This window comes from Spinacia oleracea, chromosome 2 (assembly GCF_020520425.1).
Source record: "Spinacia oleracea cultivar Varoflay chromosome 2, BTI_SOV_V1, whole genome shotgun sequence".
Taxonomy (NCBI): Eukaryota; Viridiplantae; Streptophyta; class Magnoliopsida; order Caryophyllales; family Amaranthaceae; genus Spinacia; species Spinacia oleracea.
In genome coordinates, this window is record NC_079488.1 from 29618861 (window position 1) to 29633715 (window position 14855).

Genomic DNA, 14855 nt, shown 5'->3' on the forward strand with positions numbered 1-14855 from the left:
ACTTTTGCGTTCGAAAAACTAAAACCTCCGATAAGTCATAGTAAGACTTCGAATTTGGGAATTCTGGGTTTCGGCGAAAATTATTATTTTTTGTCAAAATTTTAGAATGCCTTTTACATGCGGAATTGACACAAAAATCACTCGATTTGGTTGAGTAACGAACATTCTGCCGAAAAACTGCGTACATATAATTGAATAAACGCAATTTGCAATTAATTAACAATTACGAAAATTAATCACCCCTTTTAATTCCTTGCAAATTTGTAATATTTAACCATGTTTATGCAATTTCGATTATGAAAATAATAAGAGGCTCGTGATACCACTGTTAGGTTATGATACATATGACAAAACATAAATCATGCGGAAAAACCTTAATGCCAGGAAACATATTATTTACACATAATCATTTAGCATAGAATAGATGCATACACTTTGTAGCGTGCCCTCCCTAGCTGCGCCCGAACCGAACAAGAACAATTCTTTAGGACTCCAAATGTCGTCCCTCCGTAGATAGTCCACAGTACTGTTAGGTTATGATACATATGACAATTCATAAATCATGCGGAAACAACCATTAAGCCAGGAATACATATTATTTACACATAATCATATAGCATAGTCTAGAAGCATACTCTTTGTTGCGTGCCTTCCCTAGCTGCGCCCGAACCGAACAAGAACAAGTCTTTAGGACTCCAAGTGTCGTCCCTCCGTAGATAGTCCACAGCACGTCCGGATCCGCCTTAAGATTGACCAACTAGAATCGCCCTCAAGGTACTAATAATTTCGGCACTTTTAGGCAAGGTATGTGACTGAATTTTTCTCTCAAAAACTCACTTTGAATACTTGAAAACTCGTTATAAATTGTGAACCCAGGCCACATATTTATAGGGGTATGGAAAGAGAATTGGAATCCTACTAGGATACGAATTAATTAAATTAGAATCCTAGTGGAACTCTTATTTAATTAATTTATCTTTTAGGATTAGGAATTTAATCATTAAACGAATTCTATACGCTTTAGGATTCGAGTAACACACTTCGAGTAATACACTAGCACCGCACGCAGGCCTTGCGGCCCACGCACAGCGCCAGCCCACTCGTCGCAGCCCCGCGCGCGCGCCCAAGCTTCGGCTGGGCCTGGCTTTTGCGCTGGGCCTGGTCGCATGCTTGGCGTGTGGTTGTTGCGCTTGGCTTGCTGGGCGATGGCCCGGCTTCGTGCTGGGCCTTCGTCTGGCAGGCCTCGTCCGATGCTAATTCGTACGATGCGCTTCCGATTAAATTCTCGATTCCGGAATTCATTTCCGATACGAACAATATTTAATATTTCCGATTCCGGAATTAATTTCCGTTTCGAACAAATATCTAATATTTCCGTTTCCGGAATTATTTTCCGATTCCGATAATATTTCCGATTCAGACAATATTTCCGTTTCCGGCAATATTTCCGATTCCGGCAATATTTCTATTTCCGATAATATTTTCCGATACGTACCATGTTTCCGTTTCCGGCAACATCTACGACTTGGATAATATTTATATTTCCGATACGATCCATATTTCCGTTTCCGGCAATATCATCGTTTCCGGAGTATTCATTTCTTGCCTGTGACGATCTCAGCTCCCACTGAAACCAAGATCCGTCGATTCCGAATATCCATAGTTGGAGTATTTAATGCCATTAAATACTTGATCCGTTTACGTACTATTTGTGTGACCCTACGGGTTCAGTCAAGAGTAAGCTGTGGATTAATATCATTAATTCCACTTGAACTGAAGCGGCCTCTAGCTAGGCATTCAGCTCACTTGATCTCACTGAATTATTAACTTGTTAATTAATACTGAACCGCATTTATTAGACTTAACATTGAATGCATACTTGGACCAAGGGCATTATTTCCTTCAAGTACGTCCGGATCCGCCTCAAGCTTGACCAACTAGAATCGCCCTTAAGGTAGCTTAGGATTTTCGGTTATATTAGTGCAAGTGTATGGCTGATTTTTCTCCAAAAACTTACCTTTAGAATACTTCAATCGTTTCTATAAATTATGACCCTAGGCACTTATTTATAGAGGTATGGAAAAGGAAATGGAATCCCACTAGGATACTAATTAATTAAACTAGAATCCTATTAGGACTCTGACTAATTAATTTATCCTTTTAGGATTAGGAATTTAATCATTAAACAAATTCTATACTTTTTAGGTTTCGTATGTGAAAACAAACTCTACACGAGCATGACCCGCAAGCGTGCAGGCCATGCCCGCGCACAGCCCACACGGCCGCTTGGCCCTCGCGAGCTACAAGCCCACGCGAGAAGCAGCAATGCTCGCAGCTGCGCGCGCTGCCACGGCCTGGCCTTGCGCTGGGCCTGGCGTGGCCTTGGCTGTTTGTGTGGCGCGCTTGGCTTGCTTGGCGATGGCCCGGCTTCGTGCTGGCCTTCGTCTGGCAGGCCTCGTCCGATTCTAATTCGTACGATACGCTTCCGATTAAATTCCCGATTCCGGAATTTATTAACAATACGAACAATATTTAATATTTTCGATTCCGGAATTAATTTCCGTTTCAAACAAATATTTAATATTTCCGTTTGCGGAATTATTTTCCGATTCCGATAATATTTCCGATTCTGACAATATTTCCGTTTCCGGCAATATTTCCGATTCCGGCAATATTTCCATTTTCGATAATATTTTCCGATATGTACCATGTTTCCGTTTCCGGCAACATCTACGACTTGGATAATATTTATATTTCCGATACGATCCATATTTCCGTTTCCGGCAATATCATCGTTTTCCGGAGTATTCATTTCTTGCTTGTGACGATCTCAGCTCCCACTGAAACCAAGATCCGTCGATTCCGAATACCCATAGATGGAGTATTTAATGCCATTAAATACTTGATCCGTTTACGTACTATTTGTGTGACCCTACGGGTTCAGTCAAGAATAAGCTGTGGATTAATATCATTAATTCCACTTGAACTGAAGCGGCCTCTAGCTAGGCATTCAGCTCACTTGATCTCACTGAAATATTAACTTGTTAATTAATACTGAACCGCATTTATTAGACATAATATTAAATGCATACTTGGACCAAGGGCACTATTTCCTTCATGTAGCTCCTTTCTAATATTCAATTCCTTTAAGTCATCCCGAGCCTTAGGACCGTCTTTTGTCTTCTTAGGAATATTCAATAACGTGCTAATCAGACTATCAAATACATTCTTCTCGATATGCATCACATCTAAAGAATGCCTAACAAATAGAAATCTCCAATAAGGAAGATGCCAAAAACCGGAACACTTCTTGTATCCCTGTTTAGGAAGGGCACCTTTATTTTTCTTCAACTTGCCAAATGTAATTTTAATGTCTTTTACTTTTTCAAACACTTCTTGGCTAGTAAAGACTTTTGGAGGACTTTCAAATTTTGTTCCCCATTAAAAGCGTTTTTCAGTTTGTGGTACGGATGATCATGAGGAAGAAATAGACGATGATCAAAGTAGACATTTTTTCCCGATGCTTTTACCCACCTTCCCTTCCAATTACCATCTTCACATATAGGACACACACATTCTCCTTTCACAGTATAACCAGAAAGATTACTATATGCTGGATAATCTTGCATAGTGCAGAATAACATGGCTCTTAAATTGAACATTTCATTCCGACTTCCATCAAACACTTCAACCCCTTTTTCCCACAATAACTTTAAATCGTCAATAAGAGGTGCCAAGTACACATCAATGTCATTTTCTGGCTGTTTTGGCCCAGATATAAGAATTGACAGGATAATATACTTTCTTTTCATACATAAGGAAGGAGGTAAGTTGTAAGTCACTAACATGACCGGCCAAGTACTATAGGTGCTACTAAGGGAACTATATGGATTCATACCATCAGTAGACAATCCAAGGCGTAGGTTTCTTTCTTTTTTACCAAAATCATCGAACTTTCCATCAATAAATTTCCATTGCGGAGAATCAGCTGGATGTCTTAGTAACCCATCATTTTTTTTCCGACCAAATTTATGCCATATCAACTTCTCTATATCTCCTGCATATGCATACATTCGTTTGAACCTTTGTATTATTAGAAAGTACCACAAAACCTTAGTCGAAACTCCTTCCTTTTTCTTGTACCTCGAGTCATTGCACTCAGGGCAATTCTTTAAAGCTTCAAATTCAACTTGATACAGTATGCAATCGTTAGGACAAGCATGATTTTTTTTGTAATTCAAGTCTGTTGTGCACAACATCTTTTTTGCCTTATATGTACGGCTAGGTAAAACATTTTCGGGTGGAAGTGTGTCTTTAAACACCTTAAGGAACGCCATAAAACACTGATCCGTCACACTATGACCCACCTTCACATTGTAAATCTTAACTATAGTCGATAGTTTTGTGTACTTACTCTCTTTGAATAAGGGCAGTTCAGAATCAGTCAACAATTCCTCTATCACCTGAGGATCATTATCAACTATTTCATGAAGTTGATCCATCATTTCCTCCAAGGTACCACCCTCATCCGTATTATCGCCTTGATGGGCAGAAGTTTCTTCCCTTTTTTCACCATGACGATACCAATGAGTATATGTTATATCAAATTCCCATTTACTCAAATGGTTGAGTATTTCGTCAACTTTGTGATGCATAAGATTGTGACACATATAACAAGGACAAGGCAACCTATCACGACCTTCACTATTATTATCCAAAGAAAATTTGAGAAATTCCATAACTCCAGCTTTGTATTTTGGGTCCCCCAATTTTGTTGTTGTTATCCAACTTCGATCCATTTCTACAAACTAGTAAGTTCCGTAAAAATAAAACTCATAATTGTAAATACCATATAAAATGCAATTAAGGGCATTGGGTCCTTATCGAACATGAACCCCCTTTATAATAAGTTTAGACATACTCAAATGTTAAAAAAAAAGTTCAAATAGTTTAAGGTATGAATCAAGGTACGATAATTTAAGGTATGAATCAAGCCATAATTATACCAAATCTTTCAGAATTTGTTTAAATGCATATAAGGCAGATTAAACATTCATTAGGAAGGAGATTAAACATTTATTAGGCAGATTAAACACTTGAGCATGATAATTTAGGAAGGAGATTAAACATTCATTAGGAAGGAGATTTAACATTCATTAGGCAGATTAAACAGGAGATTAAAATAAGAAAAAATAACGTAATGCCAGAACTCCAGCACTATCAGTCTGTCACCAACCCAGCATAATGCCAGTAACAGAACCCACAAATATCAGAAAATCCTAACACAATTTGTTTCTTTCAATTTTTCTTTCAAGGTAATATCAAAATTTTCTTATTTCTTTCAAATTCATTGAAAATCTATTCTAATACGAATTACAACAAGAATTTCATAGTTAGGCATTACAATCTGATAATTAATAATATTGAAAGGATAAATTAGTATAACAAAATGCTAACCTCGAAATTCAAAGGGGTAGAATGTTGCTTGCGGTTGCCGTACAATCTCGACGGTAGTGGTGGTGGCGCAGTTTGGGGTCGGCGCAGCTTGGGGTCGGCGGTGGTGGTGAATTAACGGTGATTGCAGTTTGTGAGTAATAAGGAGTAGATAAGACTAATTAATAAGGTTTTGCAGAGTTTTGCGAGAGACAGAGTTCTCAATTTTGAGTTTTTTAGATATGCCGCCTAATTTCCCAAATTTTGGTTAGTTACTTTTTTTAATTTTTTTAATTGGCATATACTACACACTAGCACGTGACTTCTCTTTATGTTGTTACTTTTTTTTTAATTGGTATATACTACACGGTAGCACACGGTAGCACGTGACTGCTATATGTTATTAGCTTTTTTTTTAATTTTTCAGGATAAAAATATATATAACAGTTAAGTCTCCTTGGCGCTCTATATTCTTTTTCACATGAAACTGTCAACACAAATAACCACTCTATATAATCCCGTGAAACGCTTATCACACTTGATCGCTTTATATTCAACGTTTCTTATTCCTATTTTTGTATTAGTGCATCTACTTTGTAGAGATTTTGCCTGACCTATTCTCTGATTTATAGAATGGCATTGACAATTCCTCTGTATCAATTTATTGACAATGCAATCCAAGAGTAATAGCAATGTAAAGAGAGGTGACATAGTGAACCACCTCCCTGGCTTTTTTTGAGGTTTCTGCCCTTTTTTTCATAAATTGATGGTAATTTCATAATGATTTTAATATTTTGGAAAATGTAGTTTCTTTGGGATTTAGTTGTATAAGCAATTTTGGAAAAACCAGTTCAAGTTTTGAAGATGTGAATTTGGATGCGTTAAGATGGGCATTAGATGGTATATTATTCTATCTATTTGATGATGCATTTATATGAACAAAGCAAACCTGCAAATATTTTTATTAGAGTTGATTAATTGAATTTGGTTTATGTAGAGTATGATTTTTTATGTTGAGCTTATCCTAATACACGGTTTTGGAGCTAGCTGTTTTTTAGCTATTGTACTCGATCTAGGATGATCAACCATTTCCCCTGTTGCAATTTTTAATCACTCAAAATAATACTAGATTAATATATTAATTTGTTCATAAATGTATGTTCTTGCATATTATCATAAATAGAACTGAATTGGAAGTTGATTTTTTTCCCGTGTTTGTTTTTTGCAGATTTATGTACGAAACAGAGTGCAATTGCTAGAACACAAGCAGATTCTATTTCTTAAGTTATAGTTTTTCATCCTTTTCTATAACCCTTATAAAAGCAAGAAGTTGGAGTTTGGAACAGTAACTTTGTTTAAACTACCTATTTTACCCTTATTTTGTTGCCACGTTAGTCCTCCTTTCTCTGCCACATTTAACCTACTATCTTTGCTCTGTTCTCCTCTCCCTCAGTAATGCCGGCCAGAAATACCTCCTTCCTTTTCCATATGCGATCTTCTCATCTCCCTCAGTGCGATCTTCTCATCTCCCTCAGTAATTGCACCGAGGAAAACTCACCAGCCAAGCCAAAAATGAATTCGCCCCTGTCTTCTTTCATTCTCCTCCTCAGTAATTGCTCTGTTCTTTTTCTTTTGAATTGCAAAAAATGAGGCAGAGGATAGCCTGCAATCGTAGTCGAGCTCGGATTTCGTTCTCTCTATTTTCAGTCTCCCCCAATAGCAAAACACCTATCCTTTGAATTCAGCTCACAAGTACGAAACTCATCAAACTACAACGAGAATCAAATGGAGTCGATTCAATTTATATGGATACGAAGATGAAGAAAACGCAGAAGAAGATCGAAGCTTGGATTTGTTAATTAGGTTTGTGGAAAATATCTTCAGAAAGGTCTCCAAATGAGCTCGTCATTAAAGCTGTGAGATCAGTTCTTCCTATTGCTATTTCCACCAAATTGGTGCGTCTTTCGTTGCTTTCTTTTCAATTTTAATTCTCTTTGTTTTTGTTAAAATTGTCAAATATTACATTTCAATAGTTTGTTCAATTTCATTTGGTTGTTCAATTTGCGTCGTACTCTTGGTTAAGGCGTCGAATTAGTTCATTTTATTTTAGAGGCAACTTATTCCAATTTTGATGTAACATTGTCAAAAAAGTGCTACTTGTATAGTTAGGGTTACTAATTGATGATTCATACTTGTTTTTGAAATTTCTGTAGCTGTTTTGGTATGTTGCAAATAAATCATGGTTTGTTGGCATTTTCTGTCATGTATTATCTTGTTGTTGGCGTTTCCTGTCATGTGTTACCTTGGGTTTGGGTTGAAGATAATTACAGTAATTTTTTTTTTGTTAGTTTCAATTGATTTTATTATGATTTTGAGGGATTCAATTTATCTTGTTCTTTATGTTGCTTTTCGTGTTCAATAGGTGGGTTTTGCTGTTAATGGAATGATAACTTTAGCATTTTGGTGGGTCTTGAAGGCTTTTCTTGAGTTAATAAATCAATTGCACAAATTTGAAATTATGAATACTTTGTCATCTCACTTGTGTTGCCTGCCGTACACAGCGTGTCAGTGCTTCCCATTGCAGTCACTCTCACCAGCGTGTCCATGTAAACTTGGTTCCCTCAATTTATCTAAGGTATTATCCCCTTAATTTTCTGTTCAAATTAACTTTATAATTGTTTATTGGCCTGATTTTTTCTGTGAATTTGGTTTTATTGACCTGATATTAGCGTACGGGTTATTATTTTCGGTCTCACTTGTGCTTAGCTCAAGTTCATTAGTGATCAATGTCGTTTGAAGTTTATAGTAACAATTGTTCATTACAAAAATATACTTTACTAAAGTTGTATGTGAAGGATCAATTTTCATCACGTTTAATGGTTTTTGGCCTATTGTTTGATTTGCAAGGGAACTTCTTGTGGATGAGTGATAAATTGGCCATGTTCATTTCAAAGAAAGGGCAGGTTCAGAAATGCAATCCCATATTGATGCAGAGGTTAGTCTTTGAACCCAAATTTCTATCATGTAGTTACGTTTCTAGCTTTATGACTCACTCTCATTTGTTGTTTGTGTATTAGGTTGTCAAAGTCCTTAGAGATGTATACGATCTGACGAAGCCTTGCTTAAGAAGGTTAGTTTAAGATTTATTATCCTCGAGCTTTCACACTATTACATTGAAATGATAAGCTCACACCTCACACTTGAACCCATATCTGTGTTGCAAGTACTGGGGTCCAAGGAGCATACCTTGCACGAAGCTCACGACTGGTTCGACGGTCTTATGTACCATTTTATTCCAATGTGTTTCGATCTGTGAGGCTGTTTGTTAGGCTTTAGCAACATTATATTGAAGAAGCGTGAGTAGCTGACATGCATTGTGGTTATAAGGCATAATGTCCCATAGGTATAGCTGACAAAAACATGATATGAGTTCTGTACCAAAATATTCTAACTCGGGCTAGACTCATTGTTGTAGGATTTATAAAATCTGCATGTTTATATTTAATAAAAGGGATCTCAACTTAAAATTGTTAAATTGTTGTTTATTACCAAGAAATTGCATAAGGCACATCATGATTAAGTGCTGGTAGTAGAGTAGCTATCTCGATTTCCGAGTTGTATTCTGCCTACCTTTAATTGTTAATAAGTTTAAAAATATATTGGTCAGGATAGCCTCAGTTGGTAGAGCAGAGAATAAATTTCCCTTGACTCGCCAATTCAATTCTGGTTCCTGATATGTTCATTTTGAGGACAAACTTTTGCTATGATTCTGCTGATTTTGTAAAGTTTTGTGATTGATTTAGATTCTATAGATATCAAACTTGTATTTATTGATTGGGAAGTTTAGTTTGGTTGTGATTGTGTATGTATGTGATCGCTGTGTCCGTATTGCTCGTTTAATTCCGATCTTTCCCACAGTATTGGATATGGTATTTCTGAGAGTATGATGGTTGGACATAATTTTCTCATTGTTTATTGGTGTTGATCGATTGATATTTTATGTTTGTAGTTTTACTTGAGATGACATCATGGGTAAGGAAAAGATTCATATCAGTTTGGTGGTCATTGGCCATGTAGATTCTGGAAAGTCAACCGCCACTGATCACTTGATCTACAAGCTTGGAGGTATTGACAAGCATATGATCGAGAGATTTGAGAAAGAAGCTGCTGAGATGACCAAGAGGTCCTTCAAGTATGCTTGGGTTCTTGACAAACTAAAGGTTGAGCGTGAAGGTATTACCATTGATATTGCCTTGTGGAAGTTTGAGACCAACAAGTACTACTGTGATCGATGCCCCTGGACACATACTTTATCAAGAACATGATTACTGGTACCTCCCAGGCTGATTGTGTTATCCTCATTATTGAATCTACCACTGGAGGTTTTAAGGCTGTATCTCAAAGGATATAGTCACGGGATGGATATCATGAGCCCAGTGCACAAAGTGTGTAATGGCCACTCTAACACTAATGAATCTACTGACAAGCAGGTGCAGTTTGGACCCTTAAATGTAAAGTTGACATATATGGTCTCAATTCAATTGACATACGTCTGATTTGCAGGATAAGGAAGTAAGTCTATTCCAGCCTGCTAGCGAATTTTTACCCATGATCAATGAGGTGGGTTTTTCCTCATTCTTGAGTTTTCCTGTCACATGGGTGAACATGTTATAGAATCTGCAACTAATGTTAGTCGTCCATGGTTTCAGGTTTTAGAACCCTTGTCCACAAGACTAAAGGTATTAAAGGCGTGAATGTTGAGATCTACAAGTTCTTTTCATCTGTACATTACCGTAATGTTGATGAGAAGGTGGGTAAATTACAGTAGTTTTTTTAAAGCTTCAAATAATTCAGTAGTTGTGATAGTATCTTACTGTAACTGCTTTGTAATTTGACTGCAGAATTGGCCTACTATTGCTCAGCTTGTTCATCAAGTTCTTAAAAGTTTCTCTCGCTTACGTTTAACTCACGGGTGTAAGGTACTACCATCTATTCTCAGTCTTCGGATGTTTATGGGAACAATTAATTTGAATGTTCGGAGCGACAGTATATCAAGTATTGTTATGCGTCTAGCTGTGTGGTTTTATCACGTTTAATGGGTTTTGGCCTATTGTTTGATTTGCGAGGCAACTTCAATTCTTGTGGGATGAGTGATAAATTGGCCATGTTCATTTCAAAGAAAGGGCAGGTTCAGAAATGCAATCCCATATTGATGCAGAGGAAATTCCAATGACTTTCTGCATGGTCTTTTCCCAAGTTAATTTCAACTCTTTAATCAACAATAGCAATGTAGCCATTGTTGTCAATAAATACGGAACTCTCTGGTGGTAGGACTTGCAAGAGTTATCACTCTCTAGACTTCTCATGCTCGCACTGTACACCCTTAGATAATTTTCTACCTTAAGAAATCCATTGACCTTGTTCTTGTCTCTTCTCGTATGTTAAATTATCTTAAGTTTGATTCCTAAATTAAATCTTCTTGCAGATTGTATGCTACCACTATCAGATTGGGCCAGTACAGGAAGAGTTTAAAATCCCAGTTACCCCTGAGGAGTATACTCGAAATAATCTTAAGTTTTCTCTTGTTGACGTGGTTTACAAATGGGCAAAGGTATACATTTTTTTGCTGGACCAACTTCTGTCAGAATCGACAACTTTTGGGGAAGATATTGAAAGATCTTGTAGAATTTTGCCGGGACGATAAAGTTGGTCCCATAGGTAATTCCTCATATCCTGGTATCTGATGTTGGAATGTTGTCCCATACTTGAGTCTTTTCATGTGTGTGTATATTGTGTATTATATCTGATAAATTCTTCCTTGGTTAGTTATTTGAGAGGAGCATTTATGAGTATGTATTGTGCAAACTATACTGTTTTTGTTTTTGTTTCCACGTATAGAAATATTTGATGCTCTTATAAATTACGATTTATGGAGTGTTTTCCTGTACTATATTAGGCTACTAGATAATTTCACTTGAAAAGTTAGGAGATAAATTAACGATTCTGAATAACTCTGTAGAATATTCAGGAGATAACGTAAATGATACTCCGTATCATTTCCCCAATTTGCATGTTTATACTGGTGCTAAAGTAGGCATATCAACTCATTTTTTAAAATTCAAGCCTTCACTCATCTCTGGTCTTGACTTTGTTATTTAGCCTTCTGTCCTATACAGAGACGGTTGTGTATATGTGTTTCGGAGCATCCACTGCCTTGTATATTTCTGTAGTTGATATGGTGGAGGTTATATGAGAAATGTAATTTTGGACTCCGCTAAAAACTGGTTGAAAAGTATGGTTGCTGCGTTTTCTTGGTGTTCTTGTGAATTAGTTCCATGCTTATTCACGAGAAGTCTTATAAAAAGAAAATTTCAGTCACCAAGTCACCATTTGAAATTTTGTTGTCGGTGTGTGGATGAATATAAAATGTTAGTCCATAAAGATTCTTCCGGGAATATAGTTGGATTTTCGGGAGTGCCTTTTGATGTTAAGGTTGGATCTTACTCAATTTAGGTTTTCTTCTCTACTTTACGTTCTTTTGGCTATTGTCTTTAGGAATTATGTATAAAACTGAAAAGTCCTTCGTAATTCCCTGACCTTATCCGTCTGATTCTTCTTAATTCGTCTGATTATTATGAGTAATCACCTGAATTCAGATTCTGTTATCTCATATGCAGAGGGCTTGAAAAGTTATCCTCGATATAGTTTTGCATCTAAGCTAAAGATGCAAAGGATGCAGGAAATGGAGCAGGTTGCTGGTGGTCAAGGTCTGCCCACTTACAGGAACACTATCAATAAACTTATGGCAATGCAGCAGCTATGGATGAATAAGCCTAATATGGGCAACAACACTAATTTGCTTTTCAATAATAAACGCTCGACAAATGGGCAGGCAGCAGCTACCTTAGCATTGACCAACTACCAGGGGAATATATTTTGCTGGAGTGGAAAATGTTTAATGTCCGATGCATGATACTATGTTCATTGTCAAGTCTTATTCCTGAAAAATTTAATTTAGTCAGGCATCTATGCTTTGGAGGAAAGAAGTTACGGAAATGGCAGCAGACTACCCTGATGTTGAGCTCTCACATATGTATATTGATAATGCAGCAATGCAACTTATTCGTGATCCCAAACAGGGCATATTCACCTCCCCAGCCCAAAGTCAACAAACATTTAAACTATTTTCTTTCTTGAGAACTAACGTTGGTCTTTTTTACAAAAATGTGTCCGCTAATTTACTTGTGCAGTTTGACACTATATTAACCAACAGCATTTTTGGTGATATATTATCTGACGAGGCTTCTATGGTTAGTGGGAGTATTGGTATGCTTCCTTCTGCAAGCATCGGTCATCATTCTAATAAAATTGAGCTGGTCAATCTGGTCTTAGCTGGGTATCACAATTTTGGATTAATCCCGGGAGAACATTGATTAAACTTGATCCACATCTATCCAAGTTATTTATGATGTAGGACAACTTAAGTTTGAGTATATCTTTCCAATTTCACTGATGATCTCCTTGAAGTTGCCATTTTAATGTGATGTAGGACACCTTAAGTTTGAGTGTATCTTGCAGCTTATGATCGCCAAAGATCTTGCATCACAATTTAGCAGTCCGTTAATTAATACACGTTCATTACGCTTTATTCTTGTATCTCCCTTCACAAACGTCAACCATAATGATGTAGTTTCATGAGATTATGTGCGACCTTAGCTCGACCACATGCTACAATCTGGATTTATAACTTAGATCGGGTCAGTTTTTATTGGAAATTACAAATCAGAACAAAAAATAAATGTCATTTCCTTAGTTTGTATCGTGTTTGATTTAGGAGGCCAAAATTCATCAGTTTTTCCGGTGGACATACGCGCGCGATAGCGCGCGGTTCGATCCTAGTTACTACAAAAATCAAATTGTTTATTGTTCAATATTTTTATTTTAACGTTTAAACAATACACAGAGTGATTATATTCTGGCTGAAATTTCATACAATCAGTTTATTTTGATTTGGTATTTTGGGTTAATTCCTAGAATTGTGGGATGTCAATTACAATGGGAAAGTTCTTTTCATATCCTTTTCTAGATAAAATAAAGAAGGAATACATAACAGTTGTCTAAGGAAATTATTCTCTATAGTAAAGGATTATAGAACGGTTATATAAGGTAATAACACGATTTTAGTTTTTTTCCCTCACGCACGCATCCCGTGCATATAAGACTATTATCTTAGAATGGAGGAGAGAGAATTATGTGTTTTATAAGATCAAGATTCGTATTAGTCCGACCATATGGAGTTATTTGATTGTATTTGGGAAGTTAAACATCACTTTCTTTTGCAATTTCTATGTTTTTCTTCATTTTTTAGGAACTGGATTATTGTTTTGTTGAGCGTATATGAATGTTGGAATTTTTATGGAAAGTTAAACTTACCTAGAGAGTCAGATAAACAACTTTCTCCATCTTATGAAAAGTAGAACTTTAAATTAAAATTAGGCTAATTTAATTTAATAGTAACTAGGTTAATTTCTTCCCGTGACTAATTTAATCCATTTAGTGACTATGTCTACTTTTACAAAAGGTCTTGCGCGCACAAGGTGTACAATAAATTTATTGTACACCAAGATAACTTTTATACAGTTTTTTGTAACTTTAACCTACTTTTTTGTAACTTTTATATTATAAAAATAAAAAGTTGATAGATAAACATTTTAAAGGGTTAAATGATTAATTTATACATTATTAGTGATTTTGAAGAAATAATTTTGATTCAAATGAAAAAAAATTATCATTAAAAAATAGATAACTTTTACATATATAAGTGTAACTTTTAAGTATTTTGAGTCAACTTTTACTCTGGTGTACGATATTTATTGTACACCCATTGTAAATAAGAATTTGTGCTACGTCTCTTTACTCCATCTTACTACTCCACTTAATAAGTGGCCTTTTTTTAACTACTCCACTTAATAAGTGGCCACTTAATTGAGTAGAGTAGTAAAAGGCCACTATTTATAATAAGGAATTGAACTACTGTTTTTGTATCTTGCTCATTGCATCGCCATGTTAAATAAGGAATTGAACTAGCGTGTTGGTATCTTGCTCAATGTATCGCCCGCTACTTTGTTGTTGAGGGAGTGTATTTTTGTTCAATTAAAGTAGGCCAAATTGTCAATTCCAAAAAAAAAAAAAACAAAAAAGTTAGGCCAAACTAATTACAAATTAGGATGGTATCATGTGATGCCTACAAAGTGTGATGGATGAAAGACATGTTTAATACGAAACTCACTCATGTACACCATTATAAATAGCGGCCTTTTACTCTCAACAAATTAAACACCACTTTTACACCACCACCACCCTCTAGCGTCCAACCTTATTTTTCATAATTGTTAAGATATGTTAAGATATTAGATATTATT

The 14855-nt window shown here is 36.1% G+C and overlaps 1 long non-coding RNA gene across 3 annotated transcripts; it reads left to right on the forward strand.

Annotated features, from left to right (window-relative positions):
- Positions 1–6863: 6863 nt before the first annotated feature.
- LOC130467798 (uncharacterized) lies at positions 6864–13081 on the forward strand. 3 transcript variants are annotated; one of them, XR_008927672.1, is made up of 11 exons: positions 6864–7388; positions 7995–8068; positions 8341–8428; positions 8511–8563; positions 8658–8836; positions 9443–9923; positions 9997–10053; positions 10143–10243; positions 10335–10412; positions 10919–11151; positions 12111–13081. It is a non-coding gene; the product is annotated as an uncharacterized lncRNA (long non-coding RNA). The 3 variants fall into 3 exon arrangements; XR_008927671.1 differs by lacking the exon at positions 8658–8836 and adding an exon at positions 7856–7896 and having other exon boundaries at positions 6866–7388; XR_008927670.1 differs by lacking the exon at positions 8658–8836 and having other exon boundaries at positions 6866–7388.
- The last annotated feature ends 1774 nt before the right edge of the window (positions 13082–14855 follow it).